This window comes from Emys orbicularis, chromosome 1, assembly GCF_028017835.1.
Source record: "Emys orbicularis isolate rEmyOrb1 chromosome 1, rEmyOrb1.hap1, whole genome shotgun sequence".
Lineage (NCBI taxonomy): Eukaryota > Metazoa > Chordata > Testudines > Emydidae > Emys > Emys orbicularis.
This window is the reverse complement of record NC_088683.1, coordinates 59,615,153-59,633,200: the sequence shown is the minus strand read 5'-3', so window position 1 is coordinate 59,633,200 and position 18,048 is coordinate 59,615,153. Positions and strand designations below refer to the sequence as shown.

General features: G+C 44.7%; 1 protein-coding gene across 1 annotated transcript in view; it reads right to left on the bottom strand.

The window, feature by feature from the left end:
* Window positions 1–18,048, bottom strand: part of TMEM117 (transmembrane protein 117) — a 346,737-nt gene that overhangs the window by 29,661 nt on the left and 299,028 nt on the right. The window lies entirely within an intron of this gene.

Below are 18,048 nucleotides of genomic sequence, written 5' to 3'. Positions count from 1 at the left end.
AAGAATAAAATAGAAACAACCTGAGAAACCCAGCATCAGCATAGCAAAAATGTATATAAGAGAATACGTAAGGCGTACTAGCTATGCATATAATAACATCACCACCATTTTCACATTTGTACTTTTAGGGCATGCACCAAAACTAGTATTAACACTGCAAAAATTATATAAATCATACTGGCGCTGGTTTTGTATGCTCATCTTATGCGCTTAGCTCTCTGACACACATACATAAACTGCACTGAGAGGAGAACATAAGAAAGTTTAGATTCAGATCAGATAAGCAACCAAAAGACAGAAGGCTTATCCTAAGCTTAGCAAATCTACAGTACAGAAGGCACCCTTTCAGCCCTGTGGCCCTGTCTCCCAACACAAATGTACCATGAGCCTTGACAACCTGCTGATACTAAGGATGCTGGCAATGGAGGGTGGCCTGCTGCACCCTGACCACCCTTCTTGGGATGTGTTGCATGGGTGGCGGGTATCATAGGCTGGGGGAGGCTGTGCTTCCCCAAATAGCCAGGCGTGGTCCCACTCACGCTCTGCCCCTAGTTCCCCTCCTGCTTCCTGCTCTGCGGTTCCCCCTGTGCAGTGGCCTGGGCTCAGGCTAGGGGCACGCTGTCCACTCTCCCAGCGCTCTGGGGCTGGGGAGACTGGGGCTGTGCCGCCCGCTCTGCCGGCGCTCCAGGGCTGGGAGGGCTGGGGCCGCGCCACCCGCCCTCCCGGCGCTGGGGACACTAGCCTCAGTTGGGGGCTGGCACCCACGGTGTTGGTGGGGCTTTGGGCTCCGGTGGGGGTGATTACGGAAGGGGCGGGGTCTTGGGAAGAAAGGGCGGTGTTGGGGGCTAGCCTCCCCCAGCCGGCGGTTCATGCGCTGCCCATGATATGTAGGAACCTGCCTACTATTCCCAGCCAATCTGAAGTTTAGTGGATGATGTAAGACAGCGGAGCTGACCATCTCTTCTCTTGAAGATGTTAGTGGGGGTTCCCTCAAAAGATATGAAAGGCAAACAGCGGAATGCCTGTTGTACAGAGGGAGGGAAGATCACATTCTTCTCAGTGGCTTCTGACTTTTGGTCCAGAAACTGTTTCAAAAAAACAATAATACGTTCTGTATCAACACAAGGAGAGGTACAGCTCCTGTGCCAAAGAATTTACAGCCTATGGCTTCACAGAGATCTGGCTGGGCACCCAGAGTTCCATTAACTTCAGTGAGGGTTTTACCTGCATGGAGCTCATTACAGGATCAGGGCCTATAACAGAGGTGCCATATAAATTCAAAATCCTTTCACATTTCACATATGACAAGACATTCTTTAGTTATAAAATAATCAATAAACCAGGCATCAGCATGCTAAAATAAAATCAAAGAAAAGTACAGCATCAGACTAAGAACCCCTACAAGGTCTGTGGCATAAGACACACTTTTCATTTTATTGTGCTTCATTTACTCCAGGGTTTGCCATGAGACTTCGAGAATAAGAAGAAAACAATAGTCTCCCTACATCAGGGGCGGGCAAACTTTTTGGCCTGAGGGCCACATTCGGTTTCCAAAATTGTATGGAGGGCTGGTTAGGGGAGGCTGTGCCCGGTCCCCACCCCCTATGCGACCCCCCCCACACACACTTTTTGCCCCCTGACGGCCCCCACCCCTTGGGACTCCTGTCACGTCCCCCCCCCCCGCTCCCTGTCCCATCCAACCCCCCCGTTCCCTGTCCCCTGACAGCCCCCGGACTCCCTGCCGCCCCATCCAACCTCCCTCTCCTTCCTGACTGCCCTCCTGGGACCCCTGCCCCATCCAACCACCCCTTCTCCCTGTCCTCTGACCGCCCCGGAACCCCTGTCCCTGACTGCCCCCCGCCGCCCCATCCAACCCCCCTCTCTCCTTCCTGACTGCCCCCCTGTGACCCCTGCCCCCATTCATCCCCCCTGTTCCCCGCCCTCTGACCGCCCCGACCCCCATCCACACCCCTGCCCCCTGACCACCACCCCGAACTCCCCATGGTCCTCTATCCAACCTCCCCTGCTCCCTGCCCCTTTACCGCACTGCCTGGAGCACCGGTGGCTGGCGGCGTTACAGCCGCGCCGCCTAGAGCACCAGGACAGGCAGCCGCGCCACCCGGCTGGAGACAGCCATGCCACCACGCAGCACAGAGTACCAGGTCAGGCCAGGCTCTGCAGCTGTGCTGCCCTAGGAGCTCGCAGCCCTGCCGCCCAGAGCACTGCGCCGGCGGCGGGGCAAGCTGAGGTTGCGGGGGAGGGAGAACAGCAGGGGAGGGGCCAGGGGCTAGCCTCCCAGGGCAGGAGCTCAGAGGCCGGGCAGGAGGGTCTACTAGTTTTATTATTTTCAATATTAATAATAAGAGGCGATGTAAAACTAGCGTGCTGCTTGTATTATTATACTGTGCCTTCCACCCAGACCATAGTATTCCACTGCTCACTCACAGCAATTCAATGACATGAAATAACCTCCTATTACTAAGAGCGTACGTGACTTAATAGTTGCAGAAATTATTTACAAAATAAAAACAAACAGATTTCCCCTTCTCTTTGGGGAAATGCTTCTAGCACAGTCTGTATGCAATGCATCCATAAATTACATACCTTAAAGTATGAACAAAATCATAAAACTAAAAATATGGCCTCAAATGTGAATAAAAACCCAGGGAAGATAAATCTCCTCTCCAGCCCTCTCTCTGACCCCAGTGCAAAAGCTCCCTTACCGCGTGTGAGAGCAGAGAAATGCAATTTCAGCTTTTTATTCCAGAGCAATATATCTACCACTGCCAGCTCCATGCAGAAAACATGAACTTCATCCTAAAAGGCTTTCAGTGTTTAAAATCACTTGGGAAGAATTGTCAAAAACACAGTGAACCAAATTCTAATTGCACTGACTCACCCTGGCTTTGACAAACAAAACAATTTGGTTTGAATTTCATAACTGTTCTCATCAAAATCCTTGGGAAAAGAGAGTGCATGTATTTAATGCTTCTTTTTGAATCTCAAAGACAGAGTCAGAGTTTGGTGGGGAGCCTGGAATGAATTAAAGAATTCTTCCAGTCAGATGTGAATCTATATATAGCAACCATCTCTTTTCAAAAGCAAAAGCTGAATTATAATTTTAAGAAATGGCATATGAGGCGTGATGGACAAACCTCAAAAGGTTCAGAAATTCAGTCTAGATAAAGATCCACATTTCAAATGCTTGGCTGAAGCTTATCCAAACTAACAGGGATGCCCTCCTGCAACCTTCCTTCTCAGCCCTTACCTTTGATCTGGGAAGGAATCCCTTTCCCATCTGACTGCAATAGCACTTCAGGAAGGCAGCTTGCCAGCTATCCTATGCAGAGAATTTATTTAGGGGGTAGGGTCTGCAACCTTTGCTGATAGCCTTTTGACACAGGACAGGTTCTCTTACCCTCGCAATCCTCTTAGAGGAGTGGTTCTGAACTTCATCTTCCCATATGACCTCTTCTGAGAAAAGAAGGAAAATTTGGCACTCTCTCCATACTAGTGAGAGTATTTGTGTACTCACCAGTGCCAGCAACATTTTTTCCTTAGGTGGGAGGCTCCATAGCCTTCCCCTCAGTTTCAGCAGGTGGAAGGACTGGAATTGATTCTGCTCATTTTTAATTTTGTATTTCTGGGTAGAGATGCCCCAAAATGTACAATGTGCCGTTTGGTACATTGCTCTAAGGGCCAGATCCTCAACTACCAGAGCTCAATTTGAGTCAATGGAGCCACATTACACCACCTGAGGATCTGGCCCAGAGCAATTAATAGAACAGGTAATGGTTTAAAGGCATACTGTGTGTCTGTCTGGTGGTGGTGGGGAAACATTGTTTGATGAGGAGTCTTGTTTTAACCAGGCCAAGCCATCTAAAGTAGATAGCTAAGTTTGATCTTTCTGGGCAGGGAAGAGATAAGAATCAAGGTTTATTTTCAATTGTTTAAAGAAATGCTAAATCCATTTTCTCATCAGAGGAATCATTTTAGAGCAATTCACCAAGTCAAGATAATGTATGAGCCTTTCTTTCATGGCATTCCTAGCGGAGGCATTATCCCAAATGATATGGTTACTGAATATTAACATTTATAAAGGGACAGTCATTATGTGAATTATGCATTTTACATAATTTATTTTGACTTACAGTATATAGCACCACGTTTATCTTTTCACATTCAGTGATAAAAAAGGCATCAATTATAACCCTCCTATCACAGAACAAATGTCTGTTCCTGAAATTGCCATGCTCATTCAAATATATAATTATACATTGAAGGATACAGGGCAATCTTAACTTGGTGTAATAAAGAAACACTCAAAAATACATGCTTAAATGAAGCTTCTTAGGCATCAAAGGTGCAACACAAAACATAGCATGTAAGCAGATCTCCTCTGCCTTCTAGGGCTCGATGGCTGTTGTCTGAAACACGGCTATTGCTAAGTATGTAAATCCACTCAGAACTGTGGGGATCAATACACTTGCTGCAATGTTTTAAAAGGAATAAGTGAAAAATTGCTTTCACATTCCTGCAGACACAATTCATTTTTTGTAGAGGCTAATCCAGTTTTCATAGCTGAATACCTGTACATTAGCTGTGAAGCATAGAATGCATCAAAGGAATAAGAACCATACAAATTGTAACAAACAGAACTGCAGTTTTAAAGAATTAATACCGTGTAATAGGAGGTCCAGAAGTATAATAGGTAAAGCAATTTAGAGCCACTTCTACAGGTTATTACTAGAGCAATGTGCTATTTAGGAATTAAAACATACTAGGCCAGGGGTCTGCGTCAGCATGACTGATTTGACAGACATTGGCCAATTGCTGTGACTTGGTCTGAAAGTTATTGCACAAGTTTCTGCAAATTAAAGTTCAAACTCTGAGTTATTACAAATATCATTTGTCTGCATTGTGTGAACGGAACTAGTTAGTTTGTTGCTCACATTCAAGTTCTGGATCCTGGTTCGGGATCTTTCTTTCTTTCTTTCTTTTCCATTTTTAGTATTGCGCTTTTCGTTTGTTTTGAGTATCCCTTAAATGACTCTGAATTAGAGGAAAGAAAACAGAATTTAATCATAATTAATAAAAAATGGGTCTGATCATCCCTTTGTGATTTGCACACGGGAATCATTCCACAGACTTCAATGGGCTTGGATCAGGTCTGGGAAGGGAACATTCAGAGTATGTCTATGCTGTAGCCATAGACATACTCTGTCATTGGTATGTAATTACCATATATTACATACCAATGTATGTATGTAATTTCCAGCTCTGGCAGATGTACCCACACTAGCATGCTAAAAAGAGCAGTGTAGCTGTGGCTACACAGGCTAGCCACTCAAATACAATCCCACCCCACCCCCTGGGTATGTATTTGGGTGACTAGCCTGAGCCACTGCCCATGCTGCCATGGCCATACTGCTATCTCTAGCTTGGGCGGCACTGACACACCTATGTAAATCACACCTCCCAGCTGGAGTGTAGACATACCCTCGGAGTGTGGGCTTGGGGGGGAATGAGAGGTGTCTTTCCCACACTAGAGCATAGCCACAGAAGATGCCCGTCGTCCCCAACGGGAAGCCACTCAGAAGTTTATGCACCCTGAAGCTGTGTTAGCTGTTGAGTGGCGCCCCTTCAATGCAATGCACCTCCCTTTAAGTTGGGGCTGTTTCCCACAGCAGAAGCCTTTTCACTCTGGCTCTACAGTGAACTGGGGGAGAGGTGCAACAGGCCAGGCTCACAGTGTGGATCCCTGGAGCTTGGTGGCTGAACCCCTTGCTTCTTCCAGTGTACAAATTTAGAAGAAACTCACCGACTTTTCCTTTCTCGTTTGGCAATCTGGGCCAATATAAACACAATTTAATTAGAAATATGACTTAAAAATAGCTTATTTATATGGACTTCAAATGGTCAGACAGAGAGACACACAGAACAAAGTTCTATGCAGCAGGCAGAATCTAATTGTCTCCTCTTAAAATGTTCATGATTTTTTTTTTGCCAGTTTTTTCTCTGCATCTCCTCTCTAACTTCCCAAATTAGTTTTCTTGCAGTCAGTATCTGCTGCCAATAAGATTCACCTTGTGTGCTTAACCTCCTTGATTCACATGGTGAATCAAATTACAAAGATAATCTCACTCAGGTCTCTTTTTAATATGTTTTTTAGCTAACTATTTAAGAGGCCTGCAGGAATATTTCCTGTTCTGGGAACTTATACAATTCGAAGCTAGGTTTCAGAGTAGCAGCCGTGTTAGTCTGTATCCGCAAAAATAACAGGAGTACTTGTGGCACCTTAGAGACTAACAAATTTATTAGAGCATAAGCTTTCGTGGGCTACAACCCACTTCTTCGGATGCACTTCGAAGCTACACTGTCTTGCACCCATGTCAAAAGGCTTCATTGTTTATCATGAATTCTCACTCCAGCTAAACTTTTGGACAATTTGGATCCTCCTTCTTAGTTGAATTACCTGGATAGTAAAAATAGGTAGCCAGATAAAAGTGCTAGTTTTGTATGAAGCAGTGTTCCTCTACAAAAAGCAGTAATTTAGGGCTACATTGCTTAATGGGCACCAGAGACTAAATCCTGCTCCCATGAACCTAATGCCAAAAACTCTCATTACTTTCCATGGTGCAGAATCAGTACCCAACCTCTAGCCTGATCACTGAGCCTCTAATTCATGTAACTGGGTGTAATTTTTCACAAGCAATTAATTGCACCTTTTTTACCTTATTGGGACCTGATATACTAAAAGGACAGAGAGACCATGTTCTAATCCTAACTTTAATTTTATATAGTATTTAACCAATTGCACCTTCCCTAATGATTTTACATTCTGAATACATTGTTCTACCTCCCAAATTCAGAACCAGATTCTCAGTACTTTCCTGTGCTAGCGATAACAATCTTACTGAGAATACTAGAAATGTATCCAGTAAATAATTAGATTTGACAGATGCTAGTGTGCCATCAGCTAATCCCCCATGAAGACTCCCATACAGAATAAACACAATATATGCATAGATTTGCTTTGGGACACTTTGTGCAAATTTACTGACCAGAAAAAGCTGAAAATGAAAACCTATATTTAAGTTCAATGTTAATTACAACTGACCCATTTTATTTCAAAATGTGTTTGCAACTCCTTCTCCTCCAATTTAAAGAAAATTGAAAACACCATTGAAATAATTATCAATTTTCTTCATTTAATTAAGGCCAGATTTTTGGTAAACAAACAAAAAATCCAATAACCATGTTGATGATGTTTTTAATTATGTTTCTGATTAAAAAAACTGAAAAAGTCATGAATTTTTTCCCCACACAACACCAACAAATTCCAACAAAGTTGACAACTTTTCACAAAGTAAAATTGTATTTTTAAAAAGGTTATTTTTGACCCCCAAACCCCCCAATAACAACAAAAAAAATGTCACTTGAAAAATTTCAATCTGTCCTAGTATGGATATGTTCTGTTATTCCTGTGTTAAAGGTGGGTCTTAGAGGAATTAAGGAAACTAAAAAAGGAGGGTGTAAAGAAAAGCATTAAGTTATTGCTACAGGAATGACTATGCAAATGAAATTATGGAACGTTTGTATGGATGTGACTATCCTAGTGCTTGGGTTAAGCCTCTGAGCATGTCCAGTATTAAACACTTCAAAAGCATTGAACATACTCAACATTGTCAGCATGGCTCTATTAGGAGCCATTCTATCAGGAAGTGGGAGTGGGAAATGAAGCCAGAGGCTGTCCGAGAATAGCTCACAGTGAGGGGAACCTCATCCCTGAAGATCCTCTAAATTCAGCAAATGATGAGGGCATATAGCCTTCAAAATGCACAGTCTCCCCACCCTAATGCCTCCCAACCAGATTTGGAAATGCCAGGAAAATTCAGTAAGGAGAACCACAGAGATTTCCTCCTGTCTTACCCCCTGGGTAATATGGATTCAAGTACAATAAAAGAGAGATGGAACAGACTATTTACATGATACCAAAAATAGAATTTTGACATAATTTCTAATAGCAGTGGAGTGGCAAGAGGGGAGTAATTTATGTAACCTACATCATAAAGATACTCAGATACCATTGTGATAGGTGCCACATAAAATAGATAGGTATTCTAGTACATGGAGTTTCATTATAGTTATGTAAGTAGGGCTGGTACCGCTGCCTATTATTAAGGTTGCCTGACACATCCTTTATAAGACCCTGCTTTCAGTTGCTTATAACTTTGCCAAACTTTAACCATTTGGACTGAAATTTTTCATGCCAGCTGTCTGCCTCAGGCTGAATGTTGTTGGAAAATTTTAGCCTAAACAATTCAGCCATTTCTGAGAATGAGTCTCGGAATAAATACATTGTTTTGTCCACGTAAAAAAAAAAAAGAGAAGCTTTATTGCCCACCATGCTTTGGAGCAGGGATTTGAAATTTGGCAAGGGGGTGGCCTTTGTGTCAGGAATGTGCCTTTTGCCAGCCCTGCGAAAATCCACCCAAATGCAGCCAAGTTATAAGCCTTTGAAAAATTGCACTTCACTCATGCTTGCTAGTGACTTGATAGAGTTAGTCAGCTACAAATCTTCAAAGATGCTCTCCTCACTGAGCATGCTTGAGCCTCTCACAACTTCTAATGTGGATAAGACAGTGCATGCCCCATCCCTACAGAATGAGTGAAAAAGCTCCAGCCAAGGACTACAGGGGTATAGAAGGAATTTTCCTGTAATTGCTGCTCATGGTGGGGTTGGGGCCAGGCACCAGGAGTAAGAGCAAGGAGCCTGTCTTTCCTGTGCTCGCAATGACAAACCCCTCCCCCCACCATCCCTTACTGGCACCCAGGCAGCATGGAGGAGGAAGCCATTTGATTCAAATGAAGAGCAGACAAAAGCTGGAAGCTGGAGCAGGGAAAGGAGTAGAATGGGACAAGGAGACTGATGAGACTGAGACTGGAGTGGGGAGAGGAAGTGTGACTGGGAACTGGAGGTAGGGGAAGGTAGGCAGGGACAGGCAGGCAGGGAGACTGAAACTTGATGGAAAAGGAGACTGGAACTATGAACCAATGGGGAGGATATGGGGGTGTGTGTGTGAAGGGAAGGAGAGCAATATCTGACAAGGAGCTGGCATTTGGGGAGAGAACTGGAACAGGCTGAGCAAAGACAAGGAGCCAGAGCGGGAATGGGCAGGGAGGAAGCGACTGAGATTGGATGAGAACCAGTAGAAGGGGAGAGAGAGATCAGACAGAGCCAGGAGTTGGGAATTGCCACTGGTTGAGCAAGAACACTGGGTGTGCAGAACAGACTGGACAGCAAGCTCAGAAGGGGTGACTAGGCGTGACTAGGCAAAAAGAATGGGACTGGGATGAGAAGTCTGAGGGAGTGAAGACTGGGACTGGGTAGGCAAGGAGAATGGGATGGGAAAGAGGGAGGCATGGGGAAGAGACAGGATTGGGACAGGAAGAGATTGGGGCATAAAGCTCAAGCTTGGGGGGAAAGGGTAGATGAGTCTGTGCCCACTAGAGCACACACTTCTCCAAAACTTGGAATGGAACCCAAGATTCCTGAGTCTCAGCATTCCTCTGCTGTCAGGAAATACCTGAATGTGTCTCATTCCCCTCTAGTGCTCATCCACCCAGAGGAGGACAACAAACTACTGCTATCAGTTACTCCATTAGCTCAAGTGTCAGAGGTCTGTGTGAGGATCTATAGGTTTCAACCCAGCTCATGACTCATGTGGGTGTCAATATGATGCCACGTGATGAAATTTCTGTATTTTCAGTTTGCTTTTTAAAAAGCCAGTGTAATTACATACAAAAAGCTATGTTAGGAGAATATAATTAAGGTTAAAAGTCAAGCACTGAAAATAAAGGAAATGCCAGCATTAATGTTGCCTGTGATACCTTCATTTGGCCCCCTTGTGTATATGCATTATGATACAGTTTTTAATTACATATTCACATACTATTTTTTCCACAGGACTCCTTCCTCATTCAGTGCACTTGGTGGACCAGCTCTGGGGGTGAATCAAGTAAAGGTGAATCTATACGACCAATGCTTCCTACAGAAATTGGAAGGTATGTGGTGAATGAGACAGGGAATTGCAGGAAAAGAAAGGAGATTCTCATGGTTAAACAGTTGAATGCTGCCTTGGAGAACTGGATTCTATCCCTGCCTCTGCCACAGAGTTCCTATGCAATGCTGGGCAAGTCACTTAAACCAAAATATTCACAGGTGGTCAATAGCTCTGTGTTCCTCATTTTGTGGGTGCCCAACTTGAGATCCTAGGGACTGATTTGTAGAAGTGCTGAACACTCTCAGAAGTCAAAGGGAGTTGTGCTTGAATGTATTGTCATGCCAGGGTGGTAGGGAGGTTCAGTGAAACTCACTGAAGCTGGTGGGCATAACCACCACCCTTCATTTAGGATAAATGTAAGAAACATCAAGTTCCTTTATGGGACCACGTAGCTGAAGCAATGGGAGCCACCATCCAAAACATGGGCTGCACATGGCAAGGCTAAATGATGTGGCCCACGTGAATAGAAGCTAAATGATGTGGCCCAAGTGATTTCCCTGGGGACTGATATAGCAAACACAGGGGTTATGGCTTTGATTGGTGGAGCTCTGTGTGTTTGTGCATGAGAGAGAACCAGCAGAAACACACAGAAGGACACAGAACAGGAGCAAAGAAGCCCAAACACAGCTAGAGAAACACCAGCATGACCCCTGAAGTGGTGTCTGAAAGAGGTTTGGAACTGTGAGCAAGGAAATGGTCTCCTAGTGTTTGATTCCTGTTGTGTTCAGGGAAACAGGACTTAATATTCTTTGTAAACAAACAGGGTTGCATCAAAAAATATTTGACTCCATCACCAATTTCTCCCCCTAACAAAAGCAGCCCACTTGGCCCTGAAAACTGGCTAAAATTGGGTAAAAAAGGATAACAATACAAAATACTGTGTCCTCGGAAAAAATCATGTCCTACGTGTCTCAAATGGGGCTCCCAAAATTAGTGGATACTTTTGACCTTAATTTCTCTGTGGCTCAGCTCCCTCTATGTAAAATGGGGGTAATGATAGCCCCTCCCATCACAGGGGTTTTGTGAAGATAAATTCAGGAATGTTTGTGACGCTCTCGAATACTATAGTGATGAGGGCTATAGAAAATCCTATGAGGAAATTAATAATTCTGTATTCAGAGCAGGATTTGAATGGTGTGCAGTAAATAAGGCATGGGGCCGCACGCTGAACAGTGACAATACTACAAAATCTTGAATAGCTGCTCATTAATTAAGCACTGTCCATCCGGTGCACTGAAAAAATATGTGATCCTGTAATTAAAGATTGGATTGTAATTAAGGCCCTACTTGAATCGTAGGATGATTGTCCAAAAATTGAGGCTGAGTTGTGGACAAGCCATGTAAAATTGCGGAAACGTAATAATGGACCTTTTTACTTGCAGTAATAAGGTCCTTATTACTTCTTGGTGATTTTCCGCTGCCAGCCACCCAGAGCTCCCATAGTTAGCACTGCGCACAGCAAGGCTCCTGCTGTCAAAATTGCAGTGGACGCCTAATATCGTGGGATCCACAATATAGTGAATTAAGTAGGGCCTTAATCATAATGTATATGCACCAGGGGGCTTTATTATGGTTGCATGGGTAACCTTATTTCTGTCTTTTCATAACTTTTGAGTGCTTGATTTTGCAACCCCAATACTGTTCCGTTAAATATAATTACACACAAAAAACCCTATGTTAAGTTTGCTTAAATGATCAAGTGTTCATTTCTGAGGTTAGTCTTGTTTGTGCAGTGCTTTTCATTGCCTTATCCTCTGTATTTGAAACTCTTTGTCTAGCTATGCAAATCTTTGCAAACTGACCTTGATGAATAGTAGGAGTTTGTATAATTTAGATTAGTTCAGTAATTATTTGGACCAGATGCCAGAAATATCCCCAGGAGTATTTAACACTCAGAAGATACAGTTGTTTGTTCACAATTTAAGGTCAGGACAAAGTAACTTCTTGGAGCCAAGAGAACATTCTGCTGATCTTGCCTTGGAAGTAGCTAGCTAGACATCAACAACAACTAACTGACACAGAAGGGAATGTGCTGATTCCAGAATTCCATTGGATGCTGAGTTTGGCACCTTAGAGTAACGTGTATATATATTAGAACCAAAGCCAAGTGGTAATAAAAGTGTTCCTATGACTTCAGACATGACAAACAATCTTCCCTTTTACTTCCCTTAATATTGTCTGCCTGAGAAGATTGCTGTTGTTGTTGCTGTTGCTATCTTTTGTTTTGCAACTTATTCTAAAGTAAGTTGCATTCTGTGAATTGCATCATTTGCTGCTGTTCAGGATTGTTTGCTTTGGGTGCCTAGTTCTGAAAATGGAAGTAAATTTAATTTCTAACCTTGATGTGTACTGCATATTGTAGCCAAGCAGGAGAGAATCATAGAATCATAGAATCATAGAATATCAGGGTTGGAAGGGACCTCAGGAGGTCATCTAGTCCAACCCCCTGCTCAAAGCAGGACCAATTCCCAACTAAATCATCCCAGCCAGGGCTTTGTCAAGCCGGGCCTTAAAAACCTCCAAGGAAGGAGACTCCACCACCTCCCTAGGTAACATGTTCCAGTGCTTCACCACCCTCCTAGTGAAATAGTGTTTCCTAATATCCAACCTAGACCTCCCCAACTGCAACTTGAGACCATTGCTCCTTGTTCTGTCATCTGCCACCATTGAGAACAGCCGAGTTCCATCCTCTTTGGAACCCCCTTTCAGGTAGTTGTAGTCTGCTATCAAATCCCCCCTCATTCTTCTCTTCTGGAGACTAAACAATCCCAGTTCCCTCAGCCTCTCCTCATAAGTCATGCGCTCCAGACCCCTAATCATTTTTGTTGCCCTCCGCTGGACTCTTTCCAATTTTTCCACATCCTTCTTGTAGTGTGGGGCCCAAAACTGGACACAGTACTCCAGATGAGGCCTCACCAATGTCGAATAAAGGGGAACGATCACGTCCCTCGATCTGCTGGCAATGCCCCTACTTATACATCCCAAAATGCCGTTAGCCTTCTTGGCAACAAGAGCACACTGTTGACTCATATCCAGCTTCTCGTCCACTGTGACCCCTAGGTCCTTTTCTGCAGAACTGCTACCTAGCCATTCGGTCCCTAGTCTGTAGCTGTGCATGGGATTCTTCCGTCCTAAGTGCAGGTCTCTGCACTGGTCCTTGTTGAACCTCATCAGGTTTCTTTTGGCCCAATCCTCTAATTTGTCCAGGTCCCTCTGTATCCGATCCCTACCCTCTAGTGTATCTACCACGCCTCCTAGTTTAGTGTCATCGGCAAACTTGCTGAGAGTGCAGTCCACTCCATCCTCCAGATCATTAATAAAAATATTAAACAAAACCGGCCCCAGGACCGAATACTGGAGAGAATCTAAAAAAGAAGAGCCATCCAAGAAGGATTATAAGATTATATTCTTAAATCTATAACAAGATAGATGTAAGAAGAAATTTGCATTATTTTCTCATTTACATCTATAGTCACTAGAATAAATGATCTGGACACACATTTAATTCCTCAGACCACACCTGATGTAGGAAATAGTGTAATAAAAGAACTCTTTCAGAATTTGCATATGTGTGGTTGGACATATGCTCAGTGAACCTATACATGTGTGAGTGCTAGTGAAACAAATATAGTTTTCTACCACCTTCTCTCCCCACCCCGCCCACAAGTCCTGTGGCCAACCACAGGGCTTCAGCCCCTGACATTACTTAGAGGTGGCCTCCTAGCTTACCTAAGTTGCACTGGTATGTAATGGCCTTTTGAGGCTGTTGTACTGAGAAACTGCTGGATCATAGCATGTACCAGTCACTCTGCATCCTGCCTCTGTCATGCTCTCTCTGCTGGTGGATTGAGCCAGCCAGCTGTGCTACTTTTACACCAGCTAAGGATTCCCTACACTGGCTCCAATGGGAACAGAGTAAGGTCAGCATTGAGCCCTTTTGAAAATCTTACCCTAGAAATCCACCTCTCTCTTGATCAGCTGAAACCAGTTCAGCTGCTGCTGCTGCTGCCAGCTATTGGAGATTTCTCTTTTAGCAGGTGTCATAGAATTACTGCTTTCGAATCCAAGAGTCCACCAGCTCTGCCAAGGATGGAATTCTCACAGACTAAATAGGCACTTACAGGATAAAATAAATTCACTGCTTCTACCTAATGGACTACAAGAAGACTTATACAGTATTTCCAGTGGCTGCTGGAGTTACACTGAGGAAATGCCATTGAGATACTGCATAGAAACTACACAGTGCTACACCAGTAGAATCGGAGTTTTGGAGAGGGCTTTGAGATATGCCACTTCCTCAATATAAACTATAGTCTAAATTTACTTAGCACTCTTCATATTATTTCAAAGACAGTGACAGTGCTATTGATCCCATAGCACACCATTCAATGTTGAACTCCTTCAGAGCTCTAGGGACACTAAAAACAATGTTGTAATTGTACTGAAAGGGTAATCTATTTAGCTGAGAGAAGGTGGACAATGGGTTAATTATTTGAGACCAGATGAGACATAAGAAGGTTCCAGACTGACTACAGTCAGCGATAGAGACTGTTTGGAAGAGTGTGTATTTGTTATAGGCATGTTGTCTTAGCTACTTCACTGCTCCAGTGGGAAAAACAGATTCACACTGTGTCATGCAGTGCTCGTCCCCCGTCTAGCTGTCGGATCTGCTAAGTGTTATGCTGGGGAATCCATTCTCTGTAATAAGTATTACAAGACAGCCTGGCAAACACAGTTAGATACTAGGAAATACAGAAACTTTAAAATCTTTTTAGTTTCTGACCTGTGGGAGACTGGAAATCTTGCTGAATTAAGACTCCAGCTGTATTGTCCTTGTCCACAGAGACCTGACTCCAAATGCAACATAGCTGAGTAATTAAATACTAGTTTGAAGCAAGAAAATACTACAACTCTCACTTCAAATTGCTTTGTAACACTGGGAAAAAATAATTTCCCTATCTCTGTACAGTGCAAGAATTATCTATTAATGGCCACAATAAAGTCTAACTATAACAGATGCTAAAATACCTAATGCACTCATTATCCCAAGACACTCAGTGATTAACTATGCACATCCCTTTTGTTATGCAAAAGAATGCAGCAGCTTTATTGTACATTACAGGAACTCAAAGGCAATAAAAATAAGCAAGTCTGTCAGTTAATGTACTATATCAAACTTTCTAAGGAAATATAAGCTGCCATTTAATAAGCTTTGCAGAAATTATGCACTCAGACTGAGACCATAATGCATATGTTATCCTGCTGTTACTAGTCAATCAGCCTAATAGGGAACAAGTTGTTTCGGACCCTCTTATATACTGTGTTCAATATTATTGCTAAGTGTATCTGCATGCCCAAATATTATCCCTTCAGCCAGTGAGTCCTGTAAAACCCAGCACTCCCTATAGCTCTATTAAAAATATGAATAGAAACAGAATAACCTTAAGGTAATATTAAGGTTCTGACTTCACCTGACAAAGGCAAATTAGAACTTTCATTCTGTTTTTCATCCACACAGTTGTTCTTAGCTATTTCAAGATTCTACAACTTAAAAATAGTTGAATCAATTAAAAACCCATGACACTAAGGGTATGTCTACACTACGAGAGTAGTTCGATTTTACTTAAATCGAATATGTGGAATCGATATTGCAAAGTCGAATGTGTGTGTCCACACTAAGGACAGTAATTCGACTTTGTGAGTCCACACTAACGGGGAAAGCGTCGACATAGGAAGCGGTGCACTGTGGGCAGCTATCCCACAGTTCCCGCAGTCCCCGCTGCCCACTGGAATTCTGGGTCGAGCCACTAATGCCTTCTGGGTAAAAAAATGTGTCGAGGGTGCTTTTGGGTAACTGTCGTCATCCGTCCGTCACTACCGCCCTCCCTCCCTGAAAGTGCCGGCGGGAAATCAGTTCGCGCACTTTTCTGGTCAGTGACAGCGCGGATGCCACAGCACTGCGAGCATGGAGCCCGCTGCGACCATCGCTGCAGTTGTGGCCGTTGTCAACACCTCGCAGCTTATCATCCACCTTTCCCAGAGGCAGATGCAGAGAAATCAGGCGAGGAGGCTACGGCACCGCGGTGAGGACCTGAAGTCTGAGAGTAGCACAGACCTGTCAGAAAGCACGGGACCCAGCGCCGAGGACATCACGGTGGCAATGGGTCATGTTGATGTTGTGGAACGGCGATTCTGGGCCCGGGAAACAAGCACAGACTGGTGGGACCGCATAGTGCTGCAGGTCTGGGATGAATCACAGTGGCTGCGAATCTTTCGCATGCGGAAGGGGACTTTCCTGGAACTTTGTGAGTTGCTGTCCCCTGCCCTGAAGCGCAAGGACACCCGGATGCGAGCAGCCCTGACTGTCCAGAAGCGAGTAGCCATAGCCCTCTGGAAGCTTGCAACGCCAGACAGCTACCGGTCAGTTGCGAACCACTTTGGCGTGGGCAAATCTACCATGGGGGTTGTTGTGATGCAAGTAGCCAACGCAATCGTTGAGGTACTGCTCTCAAAGGTAGTGACCCTGGGAAACGTGCAGGTCATCATAGATGGCTTCGCCGAGATGGGATTCCCAAACTGCGGTGGGGCTATAGATGGAACTCACATCCCTATCCTGGGACCGGACCACCAGGCCAGCCAGTACATCAACCGAAAGGGCTACTTTTAAATGGTGCTGCAAGCACTGGTGGACCATAGGGGACGTTTTACAAACATCAACATCGGATGGCCGGGCAAGGTTCATGACGCTCGTGTTTTCAGGAACTCTGGTCTGTTTAGACGGCTGCAGGAAGGTATTTACTTCCCGGACCACAAAATAACTCTTGGGGATGTGGAGATGCCTATAGTCATCCTCAGGGACCCAGCCTACCCGCTAATGCCCTGGCTCATGAAGCCCTATACTGGCGCCCTGGACACTGAAAAAGAACTCTTCAACTACCGGCTGAGCAAGTGCAGAATGGTGGTGGAGTGTGCTTTTGGCCGTCTCAAGGGGAGATGGAGAAGCTTACTGACTCGCTGTGATCTCAGCGAAACCAATATCCCCATTGTTATTGCAGCTTGCTGTGTGCTCCACAATCTCTGTGAGAGCAAGGGGGAGACCTTTATGGCGGGGTGGGAGGTTAAGGCAAATAGCCTGGCTGCTGATTACGCCCAGCCAGACAGCCGGGTGATTAGAAGAGCCCAGCGGGACGCGCTGTGCATCCGGGAGGCTTTGAAAGCTAGGTTCCTGAGTGAGCAGGGTAACCTGTGACTTTTCAGTTTGTGTACAGAGAAGCTGAACCTGCCCCCGTTTCTTTACCCACTAAATGTTCAGTATCCTCTCCAGTTACATACCCCGTTCCCCCCCTTACAACCAACGTTTAAAAATAAAATCACTTGAATTTTGTTAATGAACACCGTTTTCTTTATTACTGTTTTTGTGGGAAAGTGTTGAAACTGGGACGCAGACTGTGGTGGGGAGCGGGTGTAGTGTAGTGATGCAAATGACGCTTCTAAACTCCAGGAATGACAGGCTCCGCAGTGGTGGACTGGTGGTTTCAACGGAGCCTGCCACCCCTCCTGTTCGGGACTCTGTGTGTGGGGGGGCTATGTGACTTTGTGGCAGGGGGAGGACGGTTACAGATCCCCTGCTGCGTGGCTCTGTGATCCAGGATAAGGACCGCTGCATAAGATCAGTAACTGCCCTCCCCCGCCACAAAGTCACAGAGCACCCCCCACCCACCACAGAACACTAAAACCACCTCCCAGACTGACCAGGGTAACTAGTGACTGCAATGTGTGTGTGCCCTGCTGCTGAACCTGCCCCTGCCTCTGTACCCTGGTAAAGGTGACTGTCCTGTCCAATTACCAACCCCCTTCCCCCCCTTCAGACAGACTCTCCTCTAAAAGAACACGATGGAAACAGTAATTAACAGAAACGTATTTTTTATTAGCAACTACACATGAAACTGGGGGGTGAAACTTGGACGGGGGCTTGGGTGAG